A 26726-nucleotide genomic window follows, 5' to 3' on the forward strand; every position below is an offset into this window, starting at 1 on the left:
AGAGGCCTCGTTAGTATCTTATGTTGATGAGCTGGAGTTATATTCATACATTCTTCTGTGACAATAGGAAATGAATTTCTCTGTTCCAGTGCCATTACGATCTGTCAGCTTCCAGGAAAACTATTCTCCATTCATCCATCCTTCCAGCCACTGCAAGGAAACATAGCATTTTCTCCTGCTACGACCCAATAGCAACAGAAAGGGAAAACACCCTCAGAAACCACAAGCCCTCCAGTAACTATCATTTAATTCTGTCTGGTTTCCTGTGCTGTGATGTTGGACGTGGTTGGTTATTCCCAATATTTTTTTGTGTAACAATTCAAAATTCCACCATAAAGATAAACCCTAATAACCAGGAGGAAATTACTGTCATTAAAGCCTTCCTCATAACATAAAAAATAGTCCAGAGCCGCTAAATTAAAACCATCACTGTGTAAATGTTTTAATTTGACCTTTTTATAAGCCATTTAGTTGTTGTTTGTCTTTTGACATGATATGTGTGAGGCTCTGAGCTATGGCTGAAAGAGCTGCAATTTAGCGATGCATAGTAAATTAATGCACAGTTGCTCACAATTAAGCATGAGCTCTCTGGGCACTCTGACAGAGCACTTTGCATCCAGTATTTAATAGCACTATCTTTGTTAGTGACCCATATCAGTGCACTTGCTCATGAGCATCTGAGTTTAGAGGTGTACAGAGAGGCCTTGAACTGCTTGTCAATGAGCTGCATTTGTTGAAAGCAGTCACAGTCGTGCCCCAGCTTTAACATTATTTTAATGAAAACACATAAAAATGATTAGAACAACCCACCACAAACTTGCATAAAAACATTTTTCATCAGGTATAGTCAAGACTTAGCATAGGCGCTTATTCCCCAGTGCAAACAAGGGCATGTGTACCTAATCCTTCCCTTTAACCCTGTCTCTACACAGTTCCACTCCCACTTCACAAACTTAACACACTGGTATTGCAGCTAAAACCAGTAACATTTACTAAAGAGATTACAGTGTCACTGCTACTCTAATTATTTTTTTCCGCTCCCACAGCCGCTACATTCTCCTAACACACAGGCATGCACACATTTAAACTTGTACTTTCATGCAAGCTTAGACACGTACGTATCCACAGCTACAATGAAAGATACACAAATACATAGTGGCAGCTTCAATGTAAATGAATTACTCCTTTTCCCTCTCAATTCTGCTCTGACTGACAAAACTAACAAAGCTCTACATGCTTTTCTTCATTTGAAGGATGAATCCTGAGGCATGATCTTCTCAATCAATCCCAGCATAGTCATATGTGGTGTACGTCTCATCATTGCTGTCTGTCATCCGATGAGAGCAGATTTCTATTAGGAGGCATTTCCATAAATCTAAATTGTAAAGGGCCTTAGTGAGAGCAGAGCAAATCCTCAGTGGGCAAAGAAAACAAACAAAGCAGGATGTCAGGGGAGACCACAGGATCAGATATCTACCTCAGCTCATACACAGATTGAAATTGAATCAGGCTTTTTTTGATTGACATCATACACATTTTATCAAACCGAAGGACCTTAACTACTTTTGACGCACGCGGTGGATGCTGCGCTGTCCTCGCACTTTGAAAGTCTGTATAATAGTATAATGGAAGCTAGATGTGGAGAGATCCATTTAAGTTAAAGTAGATGGGGTGTGTTTCAGTGGTTTGCGTATCTGAAATTGAATCACTTTCCTATGAATTACTGAAGAAAGGAAATTTGCAAACACACAGCTCACAATATTTTGAACACCTGTAAAAACAGTAGCATTTTGTCCTTTCAAGAGGTTATCGTGAACTGAGCAGAGAAAGAAGCATTTGAATAAAATCAATTCATCTGATCTCTTACATGACATTATGAATTTAGGCAGTTCAGCAAAGCAAATATTTTGAAACTCGTAACTACCAATAGCTCTTCTCATATCTAAGGCAACTTCATAGTGGCCAAATCTCAATGCAAATTTAAGAGTCGGTGAAGCAGACAAATGAACTTGGCAAAATGTAGAACTTGGCTGGTGCGCCAGGTAGCAGGTGCAAAGGACAGCTAAAGGGGCATTGGTCTGAACGAGTGGGCAATTGCGCGTCTTGTGAGTAGAAATGAAATCCATGAAAGGCTCAGTTCGTCTCGCCTTGGTGAAATCAGACTGCATAAACTCTTATGTTCGGTGCTGTAGCACCGAACATAAGAGAGGTAAAGGCAGCCGAACCAAAAAAGACACAGATGACATTAAACCAAGCAATACCGCACTCCAGCGCAAACTGCGTGTGCATGTGTGGATGCAAGCAGCTGCATCATCATAGCATGTGTCTATGTGTACTGGTTTGCCTTGATTTACTTAAAAAAAAAAAAATCAGCAGACTTTCCCCGCAGAGGCGTTATCTGCCTGTAGCTGCAGTCTGCTAAACAAAGCATGGACTCTGACCTTTGGTGTGCAGCTGCCAAGTCAGAATAAGGCACCGATGGACTGAACCTTCTGTCAAAAGAATATCATGCCAAATCCACAGTAAAACACCAGCAAACTGATCTGCAAGTGGGGAGAAATGTGTGAATTTAAGTACTTCTTCCATACATGTCAAGGTGACTAATGCTGAAAGGGTTTAAGAAAGAAGGAGACAGAGGGAAACCGAAACCCAAAAAAGGGATAGAATCAATGATGGTGTATGAAAAAGAGAAAGAATGTCAAGAACTGCTGCTAGTTGACAAGACTGTTAGAGACTACGGCAGCCATAACTCTAGAAGTTGGCATGGTCTTTCCATTATCTGGAGAACATTGGCACAACATGGCTGGCACACTCAGGCTACAGGAAGATCAATCAAAAAGTGAAAGGAATGAGGAGGTCAAAGACGGTCAAAGATGAGTGAAATCTACACAGGACTATTCTTTGGTCTAAATGTATAATAGATCTGCTCATTACATGACGAGACCTGTTATTTCATTCAGGAAATGCAGAGGGGGAGAAGGAATGGTTATACAAGAGATTTTGGAGGAGAGGAAAAAAATGATGTGCATCCTGTCAGTCAAAGTAATCCCTTCATTTTCTCCTGCTACCGTTTCATCTAAGGACTGTATGATATAGCCTGGAGCTCTGTAATCACACGCTGGTTGAAAGGATGAGGCTACTCTGGGTTGGCTAACAACCAGGCACTATAAACTCAGCAGGAAACGCACTTTTCTGTTGAACTGCTCTACAAACATGGTCAGGGATCCATCCCTGCATGGTTTACAGAGGATAGGCTATAAATAAGGTAGTATGTGGGTTTAATTTTGATTATAGCGACAAGTATTGCCCAACAACCAGGGCTGTGGTGTAACTTAGAACAGTGAGAATATGATCTGTGATGTAAGAGAAATTTATACTGCTGTGCCAGATATAGCTCTATCAATGCTAAAAATCAATAATATCCCAGTGCAATTAAAATAACAGTTGAGCATGTGACCTCAGTTTCTGTGAATGCTCTGAATGCCGGAAGAGTTGGCTGGCAGGATGCACAGTACCGGCATTGAAGGACAAAAATGGGGGGGGGGGAGGGAACTAACTACATTACGCAAAAAAATCATATAAACACCCATCGCTCTTCCATGAACTTTATGAGTCATTTTTTTTTGTCTGATAATAAACACAAGAGTCACTCAGTTGCTCATTTCCGCAGTGTGTACATGCTGCGTTTATACAAGTTGTTGTTCTGTCTGTGTCAGTGCGCATGCGGCTGATTTAATTCCTTGTGCTTATCCAGGACAGCAGACAGCTTTCTTTGGGACTATTCTGTTTACAGCTAGCCACACTCCTCCATGGAAATTTTAACAAACACAGCAAGACTGTATAAACAAATGCTTCTTCTTACAAAAGTGAAATGTTTTTTGCTGTCACACTGAAAGCATGAACCTACAGCTGTCACACTGGCTCTATGATTTTTTTTCCTTCCATTCTAAGCTTCAGCACAGATCTCAGTTCTCTCAAACCCCAACTCTTAAAAGGGTCAGCCGCAGTTCTGTACAAACACACTGGACTGTCTTATCGCAAACGTAAGGCTGCTACCTTGCAATAGCAGCACTTGTGAGAAGTTAAACCGCCTAACCCTAATGACCCACTCTTCTTTCCTGCCACAGTGAGTGCAGAAGTATAACAGTCATGCTTTGTCCTCACAAAGTCCAATCCTTTTTGCAATAAAACCTGAATAAACACTGAAGTTTGACCAAAGGCAAACAGTGTCTCTGTTTACAGTGGCAAAGATAATGAGACTTTAAAACCTGTGACCTTAATATGGAAACATATGAAAAAACCTATAAACATATGTAACTCATTTTTTGTCTGGTAATCTAATTAACATTTGACCAGTAAAGTATCAAAGCAAGCTTAAGTTAATGTTGTGGTATTTTTTGTGAACCCCTACAGGATGAAAAGAAACGTTTATCCATTGTATTCACAATCGGCTTTGACCACAAGCATAATGTTGTGTGCCTCTCGAATACACACTACTGTCTAAGGACCATTAAAGCCTATTTTCGAGAGCTCTTTGCTTGGACACATAAAACAGATGCATTATCACACAGCTGAGCAGGGTTCAACCTCTCTCCTGTTCTCTCAGTCTGTTTCTCTCTCTACCTCAGCCTGGTCAAGGCCCTTCTAATTTCATCAGGGGTGATAAAACACCACAAAATCAGTCTGTGGTTAGTTACTTAGCCCAATCTCCCTTTGGACGAGAGGCAATAACAGCATGCGGTGAGGAAATTGGGTGCTTATTCACACAGAAGGATACATGCCGAGCAAGCAGAATGGCCTGGTTACTGTCAAGACTGTGCACAACAGACCACAAACAAAAACAAAGGTAGTGACTGTCTGTCTGTACACTGAAAATAATCATCAGGTATAAAGCGAGCAGAAAGGAGATGAATTGGACCCAAATGTGCCACAGTTCCCACAACAAAACTGCAACCACCTGCAAACTTTACTACACTAGGAGATCTTTACTTTTAAATCAATTAAGAAATGCTTAATTTCAAAGGCTGATTTGAAAGCTTTCCAAACATTTCTCAAAATGGGTAAAGTACAGTACAAAGCAAAGCAAAGTTACACTGCTACTACAGACCACAGCTCGCAGGAAAGCTTACACTACATTTGTATGCAAGTCCAACTAGGGTTTGCAATGAATATGAATACTAAAGCAGTAGTGAGTGCTGCAGTAAGCATTAACTCAGTCTTGCGCATGGTGGGCGTATAACAATCCGCCTGATCGTCCTCAGGGGTGCAGCAGCTGCTGCCAGGCTATGCCAGGACAGGACTGAATATGATGGGACAGAGCACAGAGAGCAAGCCAGATGACTGACTGAGTGAATTGCTGGATCAGTGCTGAAGCACACACGCATGCCTTCCGGCCTGTTCCATGTGAGCCCCGTACAGGATGCAGTTCTGGCTGGGATACGGTGGAAAATCAGCACTTGCTGGTTTCCTGTCAGATAGTGTCCTGAGAATCTAGCAGGCATATCACCAAGGCAAACACTTTTCTAATAAACACACACAGAACAAAGATTGTTATAAACTTTGCTAAACATATGAGATGTTTATTTAGAAAAACTCTAGTACACAAATAAAACATGATGCAGCTGAAGTACAAGCAAATCTGATAAGAATGCTGCCTGCACAACAGTCAGCGTTGACTAACGATACTGGCTGATCACAGATGTATATTCTGCTCATTCAGCCCACTTACATGGTGACTGTCAAAACTGATGGCGAAACGTCCTTACACACAAGGTGTCATCTGGCACAAGATGCCACTTACTGTATGTGATAACCTTGTCTGTCTACTTTGATGGACAAGGTATCACATACCTGATACTGAGGGGTCACTTCCAACTTGTCATTTGTCAACAAGAAGGGTTACTTTCGAAGGAGTGTGTTTGAACCGGTACCATGAATGTTTCCTAATCCTAATGTTAGTAAGGGGTTTTTTTTTAAAAAAAAGCAAGGCAAGGGAGAAAAAAAAAATAGTGCAAAACAAAACGGACCAAATGTGAAATGAACCAGGGTCTCTTGAAAATATCCTGCCCCACCCATGCCAACCTCCTTATGAGGACTTTGCTTTAATATGGGAATGTTATCTTTTAAGTGTCTCATACAGCCACAGCTGAAGCATACGAGTGGAGCTAAAAGACAATTTCCATATACTGGAGAGATAAAGGAAGAGTCCTACAAGCTGCGTTACACAGAGTGTTGGGATGTAAAAAGCTCCATTTACTCATGTGTTGACTGGCTGAAGCACTTTCAAACAATTATATTTTCTTTCAATAATTATTTTTTGTTGCGCTGGCACAAAAAGACTAATTAACCATTTTCTTTCAAAAGTCATCAGGCTATTGACCAAGTTCTTATTTTGATCACTGAAAAGCATTTCATAATCTGTGTATTAGGCATATAGTACACATCTTCCAGGCCGCTTAGATCAATTTTTCCAAGCATCAGCATACGCACTGTGATGAAGTACAGGGATCAGTAAAGAGATCCAATACTCGCCATGTTGAAAGCGGCGCCACGGACACAAACGACCAGGGAATAGTAAAGATCTAGAGACTTCACTTGGCTAGCTTGCTTGTTGCTTGGTCCACTCTGCTGCTGCGTCAGCTCTGGGCTGGGTATTGCTCTTTTTGATGAACTACGGAAATGTAAACAGCCTAAATGTCAATATAATTGACTGATGTAACCACAATAACTACACACCAATATTATTTACAAGCAAAGCATGTGTGTGAAATGCCTATAATGTACACGATCTGTGACTACAGAGCTGCTCTGAGTGTGTCAGAGCTGTATGAAGAGCTACTATAGCCATTCTGGGAATAAGTGCTTCACACTCATTTTCACAGGCCAGAGACTCCCGAGTCTCTCTCCCTGCTCTTGCTGCAGATATAATGTGTAGACAGGCAGGCCATCTGTATTCTTCAGGCAGACACCAGAGACCATATTTTATATGTGGCCACCCAGCCTTATATAACCGTCTGTCAGTAGTGTTCTTGTACGACATCTTGATATAGTCACCCAAAGAGCAAAGAGGATTGGATCTCTGGAAGGCATAGCATAGAAGTAATCACATATACTTGCATGTACATAAGTAGGTCTCAACGGGGTATTACAACAAACAAAAATACAAAAAAAAAAAAAAAAAATCTGAACGAATTTCCCAAATCCAGCTCAAGTATTAACTAGACTGTAATTCTAACAACGCTTTGACTGCATGTAAAATGTTGGGCATGAGAAATACTTGGATAGAGGACTTATCTTGGAGTATTCTGCCTTTCCTTAGTCACCAAATCACTTTTACAAGCCCAGCCTCCCCCTTTCTCAAGCTAAATGTAGCGGTTGTATTCTGAGCATTAAAATTGATCAAGGACTAATCTCTGCTAGAACGATGATTAAAATTACCATCTGTCTCCTTGTTAAGGGCGTAAAGTAAGCAGGGACCGGATCCCAGATTGCAAGATGCAGAGACATAAAGACAGAAAGTCAAAAAAGAAAAGTGCAATAAACAGAGGAGAGCGTGAAAGGAAAGACCAAGAGAAACAAAGACACGACTCAAAAACAGACAGAGGAATAATAAATGAACATAAATCAAAGAAACGAGCTTTCCTAACTTGGTCACTATGACCAATGCCAAACCAAGACTGAATTCCTCTGTGGCAGCTTCTCCCTCAGTAACTCTTTCTTTAAGCCGCACACATAGATGATGAAGCTCAGGGAGAAATGCTGTGGCTTCACTATTTTAAATGTGATCATAGTCTGCAGGTTTAGTAGAGCAGTAAAATGAAGTTTCAACAAGTAGGCCAGCTCGCTGCATTCAACAGATAAATCTCACTGAACTCTTTCAATGATTAGTGTGCTATTGCAGAATATATGATGAAACTAAAGCCCACAATGGAGTCACCATAAACACAGCAGTGGGCAAACAGAGTATTTCTCTCTATCACCAGATTCTGTCATTTCTTAGTTGGGGGATATGGGGAGGCAAAACACTGGATTGAGTACTTAGCAGCCACCCTTTTTAGCCAAACAAAACAGCCCTGCTGGTGCTGCTTCCCATAAACTACATCAGCGGTAGAGAAAACATATAATCATACTCCAGCAAAAAACTGCAATAACAGGAAAGAGAAAAACGATAAAAATCGACTATTTGCTACCCTCGAGAAAATGTAACCAAGAGGGGGGGAAAAAGCCCCATTCAGCATTTCATCAGTAACATAAATAGGAGCAGCTGGGGCAGAATAACATGCTGAAGTGGGCTAATTAGGACACTTGGTGGTTGGTTCACTGCTGTTTCAGTCTGCCTAGGACCCACTAAGAAAGAGTGTGTTTTCCCATTAGTCTGGAGTATTACACTTCAACACACACCTACATCATCTACAAGGATGTAGATGCAGATCCGGTGAGATCACCAAAGCATGGTTAGTCAGCTGATCCCAGGTCTTCAGTTTTCCTTAACTAGCCCAGTGCAAATGTTCTCAGTGGGTTTTTTTTTTTTTATACCTCTCTCTGGCAAATGGTGCCCTTCACTCCTACGAAAACAGCCTCGTCTTCCGGTTCCGTCACTCCCTTCCAGCTTCCTCTTCTCTTCCTGTCTGACTCAGTATCACAAGCAAAAATCCCAGACCTCCCTGTTTCTTCCTTTGTTTTATAAAAGAGGCTGGGAATGCTGCATTTCACTGGTACTGGGAACCCTTTGAGAATTAAGTGTGACCCTGTGACCTTGATGAGTCACGATCAAGGTGCTGACAAACGGGAGCAATATGCCAGTTTTTCAATTAAGAAGCTCTGATTCTGTGTTTATAGAGGTTGATCACATGCATCCAAGACACAAATCTAAAATCATGATCCGAGTCAGAAAATCTCAACAAGATGAAGTCTTAGTAATAGCATCAAGTGCAGAGCAAACTATTAAATGACATCTCACTGTTGGTTATGTTCAGACGCATGAAGACGCATGATGTTTGAAGCACATTTTTTTAGCTTGTGTTTTAAAGGCTTTGCACTAAATTAACGTAACAATATCTCCTGCAGCGAAATTAGTCTGGCTAGTCTTCAGCCTGCAGTTTCATTCTGCTTCCTTTGCTTTCCCTTTTCTGACTGGTTGTTTCAAGTAATAGTATGCAAACACAGGTGGAGTTGTTTACATTGACACAGAGCTACTGTACATTTTCTGCACCACAGGGAACCAAGCAAGCAGAGACACCCCATTTTAGCTTTTTTTAGACTTTAAGCCATTGAAGCTACTAATGCTTTGTTGAACACAACCCAAAAACACTGTGCCTCAACAAAATAAACAAAGCAAAGGTGTCCTTTATCGGGCAAGTCCATGTCTGTGCACACTGCAGCGAAATAAGCGTGTCTGTGCGCCCTGAAATGATGGAAAGTATACGTATGCACATTCTCACTCTATTCAACAGTAACATAATGCCCAGTAGCCCGTTCCTGTTTTCCATTTTCTAATTTTCCTTTTGGTTTGACGATGCAAAGCAGAATGCAGGCCATGGTCCCAAAACACAGGTGAATGCAAAAATGCGCTACGATTTCCCAGCCATATGCCAGTACCCTCTGGCATGCCTCCACCCACCTTTGCAGCTTCTCCCTTTCACAGGAAAGGAAGGTGAAGAGAAGAGGCAGACAGATGAGTGGAGAGTGGACACAGAGGATATGATACTGCATTATGTAAATCCCCAGAACAAATAAAACATGGACACTTTCAGTGTGTAGCTAAAAAATAAATTACTCTACTTCTGTTTAAAAAAAAAAAAAAATGCTGAATAAGGACACTCTTTGGGGGACTTAAAGTCATGCAAAAGCAAATTATTTTTCATTCAACAGTATGTGCACAAAAATATGCCTGAAACATTGTGCATACTTTGTAAATAAATGCAAATCCACCTCACCTATTCACCCCTGTCAGGTTGAACATGTTTTCTGAGAAATGTGGGGGAGGACTTGCGGCAGCAAAGGCAACGAGGCTTGTGTAAAGTACTTAACAGTAAACATTGTACTTACACGCTCAGAGATGCCTTCTGCAGAGAGAAAAATATTTCTAATTCCCAGCTTTACTCTAGCTCCTACTGCAAGATGAATGAGGAAATAAAGATGTGTCTAGTAAAACTGGGCCTGTAGTGGCAATAACGTGTCAAATATCCTTTGAATGCACCTTCTGTGTGGATAATGTATTAACTTCTATAGCATAATTCCCTAACTGGAGCAGATTAAGACAAGAAAGGATGCTCATTCATTGCTTTCAAGTACAAACCTGCCCAGTCAATCCTCAGTTTTCTCACTCTCTCTGCTTACTCACCTCCCTTCTTCCACTTTGCCTCCCTTAGGCAGTAAGATGTTTCAGAGCAGTCATGTTTAATCAACATCTTCATGGACAACACAGGGATTTCAAACGGTCCACGGCAAAAGGTTTGGTTGTCACAATCTGAATAATTGTCTCATATCTTGTTTCATTCTCCTTAAACATTACATTCTTGCCCTGCACAAAAAAAAAAAAAAGTAATGTATGCAAAATTACTGTTGAATTTTTGAAACATATGCACAGGTTTATTTTGTTCTTACCACAATAAATATGCCAGTAACTTTTTCTATCCCAGCAGGCTTGGGCAATCTGCATACAGCTGAGCCCGCTTCACTCCAAGTGAGGCAGAGAAAGTGGTGATGATGTTGTAGGAGACAAGCCTGCACCACTAAGGCATGACAAACTCTGATGGAAACAATAGTGTCCGAGGAGGAAGCCAGAAAAGGCACGCCTCTCCAAGTGTTTCCACCAGAGTGATGAAAATCTTGTTGAAAGTGAAATAAGTTTCAGAATATCCCCTGACACATTCACTGTGGCTCAAAACAAAGAAAACTATTTGGATGTCAAAATGAATATATATTTATATATTTTTTTAAAAACTATGAGGCTAAAAACAGCTCATCTACAAGGCTACGAGAAAAACAGGTGGAGGAAAAGGAATACGCGATCTGTCAGCTCGAAATGAGAAACTCTTGAGCTGAGAAACTTAACTTAAAAAAAAAAAAATCCAGATACTTCAGTATCAGTGGAAACGTGCCAAGAATTTAGACTCAGTGATCGTATTAGAAAAGACAGAAGTCGTTTTTAATTAAAGATGAGATAGTTTAAGCTAAGATGAGACATAGAACACTGAAATATTTTTAAATAAAAGGTTAAAGCTAAACCTTTCCATGAAGTATTTTGTTTTCTTCACAGGCTATGTAAGGCCAGTTTGTGGCCTGTGTTGTTTTGGAAAACTGTAAATGTCCAAAAGGCAACAACAACAGCAATAGTAGCAGTAGTGGTAGAGGTAATTATAAACTGCTAGTAAATGAGGCCAAACGCCCACAACTTGTGTTGCAGCTGATGGTCGAAAATGTGATGAATTTTGATTATGTGTTTAGCATGGCATTACATCACATGATAATAATTTTCTTTGTAGGTAACAAGAAGACATTGCTGTCATCTTTCATATATCATTGGTTATGACAGAGGAAGAAAAACATGCCCGTCTGGGTGAGCTCCTGCTGAGTACATGCAGCGTTCCTCTTTGATAGCAAAGGGCACTAGGAAGTAAGGGTGGTGGAACAACAACATCCAACATTCCCATTATAGATTCACCTCGTTAATATAAACACTGTACAGTGTGATTCACAGTGATAACTTTTGCTGATTCATTTTGACACGACACATTCCCCTAAAAGTTACTGCTTAAAAAAAGAAAAAGGAAGAGGTTTTTGCTTCCTCAGTATCCCACACATTTCACAAAGCCCTATGCTTATGGTGTGCTGAGCTGTAATCTAAAAGGTTGGGCAGAGGTGAAAAATCAACAACAAAAGCAATTACATTCATAAAGTGTTATTAATGGTTTGGGTCACAGCAAGTTGGGAAAGTAACGACATGTCCTCACAGACTTTGTGTGGGCTTCATGACAAGCTGCCTCCCTTTTTTTAAGTACCTTTCATCCCTTTTCTCCTGCTGGTTTCAGTGTGTGGATCAGAGTCACGGATTCATGCATAAACATAAATGTTATCCCAGAGGAGCATTCATTTCCTCTGGCGTGGACACTATAAATCACCTTGGGCCAAAGTAAAGAGTCTGCAGTCTACAGACTGGCGGCACTAACTCTAGTCCAGACTGGTTTTTTTCATCATGCATCCAGGATCTTTCTTCCTGTACCTCCAGAAACTGATCAAGCATTCAAGTAAGAAAGAAAAGAAAAAAAGTTTTAAATTACATGTGCAGTTTTGCAAGTAGAAGCCAACTCATTAATTGTTTTCCTTTTTGCCTCTATCAAAATTGCAAGGAAATAAGAAGCCACAGTGGGGCAGATTCTGTGTTTTGAAATTGTGGGAGTTTCAAGGTCTTTCATCATCAATTTAGCACAATTTACTTTGGTCGACGACAGTGGAAAAAGCTAATCAGGAAGATGTGTGTGCACGCAACAGAAGGAACGAGATAGCAGAGGAAGGGGGAGGACTTTTCCAGACAGTTTCTGTTTGCGATCTAACTCAGGAACAACTTTAGAAGGCCTTATTTCCCCTTTTTTCATCTGTTTTCTTTCTATTGAAGGATGAGGATGACTCAAAGATCCTGCCTCATACTGAGAGAAGATATCAACCCAGATAAGGCCACAGCTGAGTGCAAAATAGTAACAAGACAGCACAAGTGCAAGCACCAACATGTCACTGAGTGTTGGAGCCCAATGAGGGAATTTTAGCTTTTGTTCGATGCTAACATTTTTTCAGTCAATACACTAACTACAGAGAAAATTAAGTGCACGTAAATTCACAGATTTTCTTCATTTTACAATTCCAGAGCAAATACTTACATTGTTTGACAGTTGTAAGGGGTAATGGCCATAACAGCCCCTTTGAGTTGAAAGTGGTTCTAGTTGTAATTGGCCTCAGTTTATATGGGAGGGACAAAGCTGCCGTTGGCCGGACTCCCCTATAGCACATGAGCAGACTAGACAAGTAATGTCTGCACCCCTTTTCCTGTAGTAACCATGGTAACAGTGGCAGGCAGGGGCATCCTCATCACCAGGGGGCAGTGTGGGCAGCGCAGCATGTTGTTACCCTTACTGCCTACCCTGGTATATCGTCTTGAACATGCACACAGACACACACACACACACACACACACACACACACAAAGTGCCACACAGTCAAACTAAAATAAATTAAAATGGACACAAACACATGGATCTGTGAACATATGACACACACACACACAGTCATCTGCTCCTGACAGCTGCCCCTTGGCGTCTAACAGAAGCCCCCTCCCACCCTGCCTCTCTCTCCTGCTCCCTTTTGTTGCTCACTTATTGTTGAGTTTCCACCAAACAAAAACGCACATCCTCCCGTGACACCAGCTAATTGATTATTGATGGTGCCAGGCTAAACTGACTTATATTCAAATACATGTGAAAGGAGAAAATGGTAGAGACAATGCATTCAGTGCCTTTCATGAAAATGAAGTCAGTCAAGGTATTTGGATGTAAAGCTTGAGGTCTCTCTTGTCTCTTGTTTTATAGCTGCTGCAGCTTCATAGGCAACCTTGGAAGCAGTTTGAGGACTAAAGCGAACGAGGAGGAAGAATATAGTTAGTGATCTGGAAAACGGTGGTTGGAGAAATAAAAATCATAAACGCCTTGATGGCTTGCTGGGGTGACAGTCTGACTTCCAGCTGGTGAGAAGATCAGTGACAAACAAACACCCAGACTTGTTATTCTGCGGGTACCTATGCCATGATTCCTGCCCTTATCACTGGCATCGCGTAATTTTGTTACACGTGGTAAATATAGGATGGTTTGTGACAGCAGAGATCAGATAAAGTGAGAGTGCCTGGGCAGGGGAATGTGGAAATGGGGCTGAATGCCTAAACAGGCTGTTGTGTGAAGGAGAGAGACTGATGATTGTGGCAGGCAGATTGAGGCACTAAAGAATGGCAGAAGCAAGGGATCCTGTCCCATGGAAATGTGTCATGAAGTCAGTTCTATTAACATCTTAATAAAGGCTTCCCAGGCCCTGGAGAGCATTCGTGAGCAGACTGCCTTCTCCTCTCACATAGAGGCCCAAAGCTGCTGCTGCTGCAGCATGTCAAGGAGAGAACAGTTAAGTTCTGCCAGTATTGCATTGTAAGAGTGTTAGGCTTCCCAAAGGAGCAGCCTAAATGCCTACCCACAAACATGCTCCACTAAATTCCTTTATTCCCCTTTCCCTCTACTTTCATTTACTGTCCATTTCTCCATCTGTTGGATTTAGTGGCCCTACAAAAGGCTTTGTTTCAGCAAGCTGGCAAGCTTTGGGACAGCAGAGTGTGCATTGGGGTTCACTGCTAAACTTGCCACCATCAATAGGGAGAGCAGGATCTGGACTGGCCACGGCTGCACGGAAGAGGGATGACTGTTAACCATTCCCTCTTGGTCCTCTGATGAGACCGGCTGGAGCCTGTCTGGAAGCTGGAGACACACACACAGCCTATATCTTGTTGGGGGAAAAAAAAAAAAAAAAGGGAAAAAAAAGCCTACAGCTTGACAGATATGGGGAAACAAACTCTCTCAACAGGCTTATCACAGAGTTACAGAGAATAAAAGTCCCAGCACGGTAACTGCTACAGCAGAAAAGGTGGCTTTTTTCTTTCAAGTACTCACTGTATATGATGAAAAATGAAATGCAAAGTGGCATTGATTTTTGCACTCTGTGCTATGTGTTGTTCATACTGAGCAAGCTGCTACTTAACAATGTAGTGGCCTGTAGTCATCAATTTAAAATGGTTTCAACGATTCAATAAGTCACTGAAGGCAACAAGCACAACTACTCAAGATGATGAAAACGGCTACAGCAGCATGACTAGACCATTAAATGTAGCCCTGTGGTGTTTTCAAACATCTGCCATTGTGTGGAAATTATCAAAGAGTAATTCTGTCCTGTATCTTCCCTGGCATCTATAGGTTCAAAATATCAGGGGAACTTCTTTAAATGAGGATATAAAAACACAGAAAGCAGAACAACGGATTGAGTATTGGATAACAGGTTTTTTTTAAAATGGGTACAGAGTGTTGAATAGCTCTTTCTGCACTAAGAAATTGAAAAAACACTTCATAATGATGCCTCACCAATATCTGAGAATCAAAAGTTTCTTGTGGTGTAATCCACAAGCAGAGCTCCAGACTTTCACTCCTAATTTAACATATAAGCCATTGTACAAACGTTTGATAGGATAATCATCACCTAAAGAAACTCTCTCTACTTGGAATCTGATGCAAGACTCATCAGAGATCAGTTTAAAAAAAAACTTTTTACAATCAGTATCCAGAGGGGAGAGAGCAAGCACGGAAGATATAAATTGAGCAGAGTAGTGGTTGTGATCTTCTGCTTTTCACTGAAGCCAACCAAACTCATCACAGACTAAATGTTCTCCCTGGCTCCACTTGATCATTATCACCAAAGATCCAGATCTCTCTTATGTCAATTCTGTTTCTCTCGCTCACAGACACAGACACACACACTCAACATAAATACAGATTCCAGACACAAGCATGTGCATAGCAAGGCTGAGTGAGCGGAGCGTGTGTGGGTCAAGTAGATTGAGATCTCTGTTGTGACAGCTGGACAGTTGAGAGGTTCAGATAAACAGCCCACAGTGAGGGAAGACAGGAGGCCAATTGCATTAAAACAAACACTCAGTATTTGTACACTCTATCAGATAGGAAAGAGAGGACCTATATCTGTAAGAGAATGAGTCGGTGAACCCACAAAAGCACCGTTATCAGCATGTGTTCAAGTGTTTATGTATGTGTGAAACCAAAAGACAGTTGGGATAGTGGGGGTTGTTGTAAGCTTGGGGTGGGGGGGTGTTCAGAATACACAGCCGCTGAGCACATTTGCAGTATTCACTCATTAAGAAATAGGTCAAGGATTCTGCCTGCATGCGTAGCGACTTGTCAAAATCTCTCAAGCTAAATTGTGGCGAGTCTGGCTGCCTTAAGGGGGGAATCCAAAGAGGAGCAAGCGGCATGCTGTGTGAATGCTGGTGGTGAGAAAAGCAGCAACAACTCATTCAGCAGCAAATTGTGCTTTTAAAAAACTGCTCTGAGTATCAGCACAGCTGCTAAAGAGTCCAAGTAAAAAGACTCGACCGGAGAGGGGCTGTGTGTTCACATTATAGCCAAATAATTAACTCAGCTCCTTGTTTAGACTCTTTGCTCTTCATCAACAGAGGACGCTCTTGAGCCAGCAAGAGTTTGTCGCAGATACTGATGGATGCTGATGGTGGCAGCGGTAGCTGTAGCGACAGGCAGCCTTGTCCAGGAGATTATGATGCCTTAGACTCTCTTCAAACAAGGCAGAGCACATTAGAGGACCAGCTTCTCTTAAGAAACTGATATAGGTCATTCATTTAAACAAAGCAAATGTAATTCCAAAATATGTTTGGCATGAAGACAATATCCAGAGTAATTTAAACAAAAATTCATCTATACTGTACGCTGCTCAGACTACACTATTAAAGAATGAGAGATTGAAACATTCCCTGGGGAAATCTAGAAGTAAAGTACAGACCTATGCAAATCATTCCAGAATGCACTGCTGATGACACAGCGACACTAAATATCTAATCAAAATAGCCCCTTATAAAGAGGTAAAGTGGGGAAGCAGCGGCAGAGAAGCATCAACAAAGCTTGATCCAACTTTGTCCAGTCAAAGCAATTTCTCTCCAGCTTGGTGAGGTTAACCTTATTGATTGGATGGATATGTGATGTTTTGGTTCTCAAAAGGCGTTCTTGAACGGCATGAGTTCAAAGACTTCACTTGAAAGCAATTCATTGAGCAGAATTCTTAACATTTCTGCTTATATCCTCCATTATTTGAAAGGGGAACAAATGAACTGAAATTCTATGCTCTCAGAAATATTTCACATGATGAACAGCAGAAATGTTTTTAACTAACAGTAATACAGACATGGGTTACAGAAGATTCATAAATGATAAAAAATAAAGTTGAACTAAATAGAAAATAGCATAGTCATATAGCAGCTGCTGGCTGGTCAATCGGATAATGAAAGCACCACAATATTACAGAATGTCTCCTTTTTCTTCATTAGATTGGAGTTAATTGGGTGAATATAATCAGAATGTGATAATCAAACCAATGCTGAGTGCTGGTTTGTTCTTCCAAAGGCAGCAATTTCCACCCTGGTGGTTGCTTTGGGGTCAAACTACTGTTTCATTTTGAGATGGATATTAAAATAATTATCTGAATGGGTCACGCTTCAGATGCAAAAAAAACCCTGATTGCACCAAGAAGGAAGGGGTTTTGATTGCACAAGCCGAGGGATTAATATGCTACCCATCAGCCGTAGCAGATGTAAGTCATTTTCATGCAAATGTAAGGCAATTTTCTACTTAAGACAACATTTATTTTCTTTAGAGTCATTGTCATGGGTGCTTGCTGGTGAACTGGCAGTCAGACAGAGAAGGAAGATTTGTAGGTGCATCTGCTGATCTGGACAGACGAAGTCTGAAGTCAACCTGGAATACTAAATTGTTGCCAGCTGGCACTATTACATTACGGTGTTGTTGTTTTCAGTGTTATAGTTTAGGTTTTTGATTTTGCTACTTGAGAATGAGGCAACAAAAGTGACAAAATTTGCATAATGTCACGTTGTGAGACCAAGTGGCAATGCATTCATTTTGAAGTGAGATATTTAACAATCTCCAAGTCATTCTGACTTTAAATTCATAGATCACTTGTTGCAGAAAGGCAAGGATCCAGATCTGTAACCTGTTACCTGCCAGTATATCAAAAGTAATAACTATGTGTAGTCAAAAGCAAATTTTGATTTTTTGTTAACACACAAAGGCTATTTCCTGAGGATACTGTGTGGAAGACCATGCATGTGTAATTGTGAGACGCCAACAAGGTCAACAAATCAAAATTATTAGAAAGCCAAGCTCTGTGATGACTGCAAGCAACGCATTATAAGCACTCTAAAAATAACTCCTCTGGTCAAGTAAGTTCATTATATACTTACACAATCAGAAGAAACTAACAAGTAGGAATGATGCTAACCTTATGATGTATCACCTCAGTAAAACCTACTGTAATCCAGTAATTCTTATGTACTGTGAGGCAACCAAATTCTAATGAATAGGGGAAATAAGGAGAGTAAATGGCATTAATGTAAAAGATTACAGACCAACGACTGTGCGTAAAGCCTTTTGTTGATCTAACTGCAGTGCTTTTAAATGCATAAACCCCGCACGGTATTTACAATGCCACCTTGTCATTCTAGTGGGAGCAGTGGCAACGATACAATGTACCCCAGCACTGCACACAGCCTGCAGCCTGAGATGAAAAATGCCTCTCCACAGTTGACTCTCCGCAGTGTCGGATATTAGCTCTTTGAGGAACAGAGTGGCTGACAGTCATAGGGGATTTACGCAAATATTTGTGCCCGGTAAGGCTGATTTAGCCTTAACGAGCGTGCTGATCATCACTCACCTCTTCATTTAAAGTGAATCTCCCGATTATCCCTATCCTGTTCCCTCCAATGCTGCTGCTGTCTTCTGGGCTTTAACTGATGCGCTGGACTCGCTTCAGTTCCAAAGCGGGTAAGAAATGTTTCCAAATGCTCGAGCAGGTCAAACTGTCCCTTTCAGGATAGTTTTAATAGTCAGTAGCCTACTTCTTCCAATTTATAAATACTGCCTGTACGCATACGGAACCTGTGAAGGGACGGCGTCATTCATTGAAGTTGAAACCTTCGTCGTCGCCGGTAATTCCGAATTCAGCGCGTAAACTTCGTGGCAGAGCCTTCACCATCTGAACTGACCTGTTACTTTACCAGACCATGTCACAGAAACGGCACATTCCTTCAGTTTGGCATTCACCGTCCTCCGAGCTACTCTGTAGGACATGAAGGTTATGTACAAGCCGTGGCCAGAGTTGCCATCATCTGGCGTTGTGATTTCGCAGCATCGGTTCAGACCCGCAGCGTGGCTTTCTCACAGGGCTCTGCCGGACTCATAGAAATCGGCTCCATCAATGTACAGTAGTCTGTGTATGCTGCCTGTAGCTGGCACACTGCGCTTTTAGACCCAGCCCCCTCACACTCCTCACGCTCATTATGGTGTTAACTGTTTCCGCCCAAACATTAATCATATATAAAAGAAATAAACATTTACGTCGGCTACCATTTAATAATTCACCAGTTTTAGTACAAAACGTGGAGTTATAAAAAGTAAAAGATTTTAAACGTTAATATTTAATCACACACACATACAAACACAAACACGGCGGGTTAGAGAAATGTGCAGAGCACCATCTACCCACCTGCCAAATTACATTTTACCAAAAAAATAAACAATAAAAATAATATGCTTCAGTAAATATACACTAAAGTTCTGTAGCGTATTAAGCATGATTAAGAGTTTGGAAAATTCTTTTAACAAATGTCTAGTTGTAGTTGTCTTTTTAGGAATCGCCTATATAACTATAAGATATTTGTATCACAATTATGAAAAAGAAAAAAATCTTACCTATGACAGCATTTTGTCCTTGCAGAGCACACTGAAGCCGGTGTCGGTGGCATGTGCTCGTCCAGCTCTGTTTCTGTTAGAGTACTGCCATCTATGGATTAAACTGTGAACATACTTCTCGCTCCATCTCTCTCGCTATCTCTCTCTCTCTCTCTCGCTCTCACTCGCTCTCACTATCTCTTATATTTTTGGCATTTTACATTTATGACATTTTACAAAAAGAATCATTATTTCTTTTTGGGTTTATTTTCTCTTCATCTGTGTATTTATTGCCCCACTCAACAGCTGATCTGAGCAGTTCTGGAGTGCTCCAAGTTTGGAAATGATACTCACAAAAAACAAAGCGTTTTCTAATCCTTAAATCTTTTCCTAAAATGCGTGATATTAGTGACAAATCGCCTTGAAGTTATGGTATGTTGCCAGATGCCCATGCTTTGTCTCCTCTTTCTGCTGCAGTGTTTGTTTTGATTAGTTTGGTTGTGTCCGTGCGTGTGGTTTTTAGCTCTATAAAAAATGTTTCTAGTGTTTTAGACTTCAGTATCAGCTATGTTCTATTTAGTTTGAAGACATTCAAGAATCTTTGACATGAGATATTAGCATTTTCCCCTAAATGCTTTGATCAGTGATACTTTTAATGCTCTTTGTATGTAGCACTGAGTGGGTCACTGGGCAATGCTGTAGTTACCAGTAGAAAAGCTACTGTATTTGAGTTTAAGCTAAACAAAGCTAATGCCATTCAGCCCATGGATTTTGCACTTCAGACCTGTGATTGTTTGTCCACTTCCTGTTAGCAAGGCTCCTATGTTTTCGACACTTAGCCCAGTATACTGATGATTCACATCAGTAACTGTTTGTTCTTGAAAACAACTTAAGGAAAAGCAGCAGGGATTCTTGCGTCAGTAACCAAGCAGTGTTGGCTTTTAACACTGAACAGCCATTGCTTTCAGATACATAAACAGTAACATTGTTTAGTTATGAAGAAGTTCAATATATTTAATTTTGTTACTAGTATATTTTTCATTCATATCCTGCAATTTGATCAAACCTTTCTGCCTGGTACTTTTGTACCCATATGGTCCATGGTAGGAGCTTCTCTTTTTGTACATGCAGAGAGCAATGCGAACTAAAGAGTCAAATTCCTTTTTTGTGTGCACAAACTTGGTCAAATAAAGATGATTCAGATTCAGATTTCTTCTATTTTTAACCTCACCTCAAGGTAACATCATGTGAAGTTGGCTGTAAATGTTTGCATTTTGAGGAGATTTTGACTTTTCCAACCAGAGACACTGATGTTTATCTTGTGCATGAAACATACATGAGGTACTAAAAAAAATAAAGGTGGACTGCATGTATCCACACACATATCTGCAAGTGTACATAAAATAAAAACATAAAATAAAAATGAAACTGCTGCAACCGGTTTATATTTTGAAGATATGCTAAATTTCAGAGCAGCCTCAAAAAAGTTGAGCAGTTGGTATTGGCATCGCATTAACTGGATCAGCTTGTACAATGCAATGTGTATATTTATTATATATTTGTGTATCATATTGTGTTCTGTTACAGTAACTCACAGTAATTACTTTGAACTAGTTATACCACAACCCCCTCACCTTCTCTTACATTTGTACGCTCAGTGGCTTATGACAAAAAGTAGGCTATCCACATCTTCTGACGCATCAATAATGCAGTGTAGTGAAAAACTAGCCCGGATCTGCCATCAAAACTATTGCAAAACTGCCAGGAGGAAGAAGATGTGGAACAACCAGCGTAAGTACACTAAAAGCACAGCGCCCACTTAAAGACAGGGTCAATAGCTGGAGGGTGTCCATATTGGAATTCCACCGCACTGCCTCTCAAATGGATCTTAGTCAACCCTGGGCAGCAGGGGTAATCAAATACAGACTTTTTCAATCCATTACTCATGGCCCTGTTTGGAACAAGCTGTGATTTGTTTGATTGGAGCATAACTCAATTCATATTGAAAGAACAGGTTGCACAAAACTGTCTGGAAGACATTTTGCCTGTTTTATGTAGAGAAAGATGATAGATTAACCCATTTTGTACAGTGAAGCTTGGTTATTACATACAGTACAATTCTATCAGTCATGTTTCACTTTAGGACACATATTGACTGACTAAGCCTGGCTCCTGATTCTGTAACAGAAAAAAACAAAAAGAAAATAGAAAGAGTTTGTAGCTCTGATTATAAATATTTAGAAAGTAAATGAGAATTGCAAGGACTGTAAATATACGTAGCCCAATTCATCATGTATGATATTAATTTCTTGAACTTTGAAAACTTTGTAGAAAATTTAATTACTTTTTTATTGTCTGTCAAAAGCACAAATATGTGTAGTAGGAAAATATTGATACTTGCTTGGTTATGTTTCATACTTAGCTCAGTTCCTCCAAGCTGTTTAATTCAATAAAAAGATACAGTGCTTATCAAAATGCTCATAACTCAGAAATAGTCTAAGAACTAAAACTTAAAAATTAAAACAACAGAATTCAAATTCTGGATCTTATATAGCATAAAGCTGTGTGAAACTGCTCCAACTTTTCAGTGGTATCAGCGGCTTTCAGTCCGGGCACTTTTCCACCCCGTATGAGAAATCAAAGCACATATTCAATTCAGTTCAATTTTATTTACACGGCGCCAAATCACAACAATAGTTGCCTTGATGCACTTTATATTGTAAGGTAGACCTACAATAACACATACAGAGAAAAACCCAACAATCATATGACCCCCTATGAGCAAGCACTTTGGTGACAGTGGGAAGGAAAAACTTGCTTTTAACAGGAAGAAACCTCCAGCAGAACCAGGCTCAGGGAGCGGCGGCCATCTGCCATGACCGATATCATTGGTATCAATGGTCTTTAGGGTGTGGCTACTAAAGGCAAACCACAAGTCAATTGACATTAATTTTTACATTTGGTTTGGTTTATAAATAAGAAACCGAGTAGATTCAAAGCCCAAAATGGACAAAGAAGTTAATAACTGAAACCATGATTGTGGGATATATAATGTCTGCTTTTAATCAATGCATCTACATGGAGGCTGGGTAGATACAAACATGCTTTAAAGCATGGCTGATTAGAAATAGAGGGCAGATTAGAAATAGAGGGCAGTAATTTGTGAAATAGCACAAAGCTTAACTGTTATAAGATCAGTTCAGTGAGTAAATCAAATAGTGGTCAGGTGGACGAGTGTTCACATTGCTGGGGAAGAGACGCCCAATGTGGGGGGATGGCTGACTGCAGGGCTGCTGCTTGACCGTTTGCTGATCAAAGTGCTCACATGCCGCGATTTCATACCAAGTTGGAAGGTTTCAAAGGGCCCTCTTGTGATGCCTTTAATTCTTTCACCCTCTAGCAATATTTGAAATATCACGAGGGAACGTGGCATCATGTCGACTCTACTGAAACTGAAACATTCTGCCTTCTCTCTTGCTCGCACATGCAATCAGCTTAACTGGAGAGTCAAAAATGTAACAGGAAACAACCGGATTAAAAAATTTAACTGTCAGTCATATGCATGTGATGCCAAATAATTCTGTTCCATGGTAAAGTCTTAGGTTTTTGTTGCAGAATTTAATATTCATAACATAAAAAACAATTCTTTTATTGTCAAGAAGGCAATAGATCAGTGTGAAGGTGACATTAAAACTCATAATGGTCTAATTCAAGCTCAAATGATTGCATTCTGTGTTCCCATTTTAGCTTCCAGGTGTATATTTAGTTTTACTCTTAATTGCAGAGCGGCAAGAAGGAATCCTCAAACTTGGATTTGTGTGTCAGTTGAACTATGTCCATTATGTCCATCTATCCTGCTGCTTACTTTTCACCATCCACTTGTTACTGGGTACCAGATACATACTCAAAAGGCTCTGGGGAATATTGCAATGCAATCAGCAAATGCACACATTCACACTCTTACACACAGAAACCACATTCGCACAAGTGGCCGATTACATCAGTAATAGCTCACTGATGGAGCCTCAGCTACCATGTTGTGATGAAGGGCTCGCTTTTTTACTCTATGCTGAGGAGAAATATTTCACACAGGAAGTGAGCAGAAGAGAAACAGAAGCAAAATGAAAATTAAATCTGACACTATCATGCCCTGTTTGGGTTTTAGCCAACAAATTGCAGCTATTTGGAGGCAGTGAGAGTGAGCTCTCAGTGAGTTTAGTTTGAAGAGGTTTCATATTTGTTATGTTTTCTGTCTCCTCTCCATGAAAAACAACCAATCCAGAGGTTCAGTAGAAGATAATGTGTCCGATCTTTGGCACAAACGTATGTCTGTCACTGGAGGACTTTTCTGAACTTGTCGGTATTTGTCAGCAGATATCAAAAATGCAATTAATTTCCACAGATATGCACTCGCAGGAGACATGGTAATTGCAAGCTCCTCTAATATGCTTGCCGAGTGAAGCATTGTATGAAAATATTTAGCATTATTGTCATTATTTTGTCCTTGCTTGGAGGCATTCCATGAGATTCAGCTTTGTGCTGTAATCTAAAGCATCACATGGCAACAAATCATGGACATGTCATCCATCAGTATGGAACACGGCTCTCCAAAAGGAGCATAAGCGAGAAAGTGACAAAAGTACAGATGGTCCATCTTTCAACACATCAGTGCCACAACTGAGCTGTCAGACAAGATGAATAATGATGATATGAAAAACAATTAAGTAATGTGTGCCTACAGCAGTAATTTACATTCCTGCTTAGCTGCAAGGTGAGCAAAATCCAAAACGCCTAACAAAATAGGCAGGCTTCCAATCTGTTGCAGTATGGTTTTCTCGTGTACACACCTAGCTGCCAACATGTACATGAATCCTCAAAGACACGCACATGCGACATGGAGGCTGGGTGAGGCTGGATGAGAGAGAAAAAGAGCACAAGAGAGAGGAAGAATTATCCCCTTACAATAGAAAGCATTTCCATTAGATGGTGGACTGTTTTAATAAGATGCTTATCAGAATTTGAATCTCAGGAAATTGCTGGCTATTTATTTTACTGGGGCTGCTCACTTCGCCTCAGCTCTTGATAAACCATTTTGTTTTAATTAGACACATTTCCACACTCCACCAGGGATGACCTCTTATTATTGTGAAGTGGGTCTGCTTAGCAGTGTAAGCAGTCAGGAACAAGCTCCTCCATGCATCTCAATCATTCCTCATCCATGCTCATCTCAGGGGCCCGGGACCAAATCAAAGGAGTCACTATTAAGCAGAACCAAATTGTTTAATGCAGTAATCTCCTGCATATTTTTCATTCCTCCATTTGCAATTGGAAATGAGACATGGTGAAAAATATGATGCGTTGTTTTGCATACTAACGAGGGACCTTGAATATTCTTATCCTTCACGGTTATGGGGGATAGGATATGTTCTGCAACAACGAGAAACACATTTTCTGACTCATGAGTGTGAGACAATCTCTTTATCTGTTGTATCTCTGAAGGAGAGGAAGAAAATCCTGACAACTGGCTGCGCTGGGTTGGATTACTGTTCCACCTTAGCTCACTGTTTGATACTGGCGATTTCCAGTCCCGAGGAGCAAGCTTGCAGAAATGAAACACGAGTTGATGTTTTATAAGCCCTGCGAAACAGAGAAAGAACAACATATTCAGACAGCATGCAGCATCTGCTACTTCCTGCTTTGCACCAATATATAAAAGTTGACTTATACTAAGCTACCAGATGTATGTGGGTGAGAAGGAAAACACAGCCAGATATGCTATCAAAATATTGTCGGATAACAGGCAATCTGACATTTTCTTCTGGATTTGAGACAGAAATCACAAGGCACTTTGACAGAAAGAGTCTGTGCTCTCCTTGTGTATCACCTAATTTCTTTTGGTTACTTCAAACATAACAGACAAGTAAAGGAAAATGGGAGATAGAGGACAAAGCAATTACTGTATATCCACCAGTACATGCCATCATGGCTGATCTCATGACAGGGTGAGAACCGTGCAATAGAGGATGAGACTGATGAGAGCTTACTAGGGGCTTGAGACCTGCCCTGCTCCAGAAAGGGAATTAGGTCTGCCTGCCTGTCCGTAAGATATCATAGAATCACACAGACACCTTAATCCAACCTGGCCTTTTCACGTGGGACTCTAACCAGTCATCCAGATATGAAATGTAAATGGGGGATTGAGGGTGTCAATAGGGAAATGCCAGCATAACATCTGACAGTCTTTTACACCTTCATTTTTATTCTGCGTCACACAAGTACAAAGAAAGAAAGAAAGTAAGCCAATAATAACATGTACCTCAGGCAGTTACATACAAATGCACAAGCAAATTTGTATGATGCTAATACTTTTTACTAAGTGGTCCATATTCATCACAAGTAATTACATGATATATTTGCATGAACAATCAATTGTATTTTTGCAGCACAACTTCTTCTGTTGTTGCAGTGTATCCTAAAATCTGTGATGGTGCTGCATTCAATTTCATGTTCACGTGGGCAGAGTAGGAAGACAAACATTAACAGGATGGCATTTAACTGCTTACAGCAGCTCCTGTAATCATTCTCTCCTTTGCTAAATTAAAAGTCATTTGAAATTAATTAATTCAAAGTTTTCATTTTTTTAATCATGAATTATTCACTAAATGTGAAATAACTGTCAAAGACTAGTAAATTTATCCCGTGGGAGTTTTGAATTGTCATAAATACAAATGTACATGATTTGCGACAGGCTGGCAACCTGTCCAGGGTGTACCCCATTTGTTGAACTATGGCACCAGGGATAGCTGACTCCCAAATATAAATATGAATCGAGTTCAGAGATACAGTGAGTAAACACATTGCCATGACTCAAATAACTGAAAATTATTTCATTTACAGAAAAAATCCTTTTTAAATCAATGTTTTCAAAAATGTAATGTGACACACAAGGGACATATTCAAGTTGAAGATCTTCGCTGACATCCCCTATGTACTTTGTTGTGAACAAAATGTAACAGCAAGATTCAAAAATCACACCAAAAATCAAAGCTTGTTCAAGAGTGAAAATTAATCTTTAAAAGGATTGAGTCTCTATATTTGGATCCTTCAATCTTTATTAGACAATCAAAGATGAAGTCACTGAAATGTCACTTCTAACCCCGG

At 40.4% G+C, this 26726-nt stretch overlaps 1 protein-coding gene across 3 annotated transcripts in view; it reads right to left on the bottom strand.

Moving 5' to 3' along the window:
- plxna2 (plexin A2) overlaps positions 1-19681 on the bottom strand; it is a 159063-nt gene extending 139382 nt beyond the window's left edge. The window contains exons 1-2 of one of the 3 annotated variants that reach the window (XM_042219343.1): positions 18550-19290; positions 10343-10522 (exon numbers count right to left, since the gene is read on the bottom strand). The gene's annotated coding sequence lies outside the window, so the exon portion shown is untranslated. Of the gene's footprint in view, positions 1-10342; positions 10523-18549; positions 19291-19586 lie in introns of those variants that run through there. The other 2 variants (XM_005918898.2, XM_005918897.3) reach the window with 2 other exon arrangements.
- Positions 19682-26726: the final 7045 nt, after the last annotated feature.

This window comes from Haplochromis burtoni, unplaced genomic scaffold (genome assembly GCF_018398535.1).
Source record: "Haplochromis burtoni strain Fernald_Lab_line unplaced genomic scaffold, NCSU_Asbu1 Contig_31, whole genome shotgun sequence".
Lineage (NCBI taxonomy): Eukaryota > Metazoa > Chordata > Actinopteri > Cichliformes > Cichlidae > Haplochromis > Haplochromis burtoni.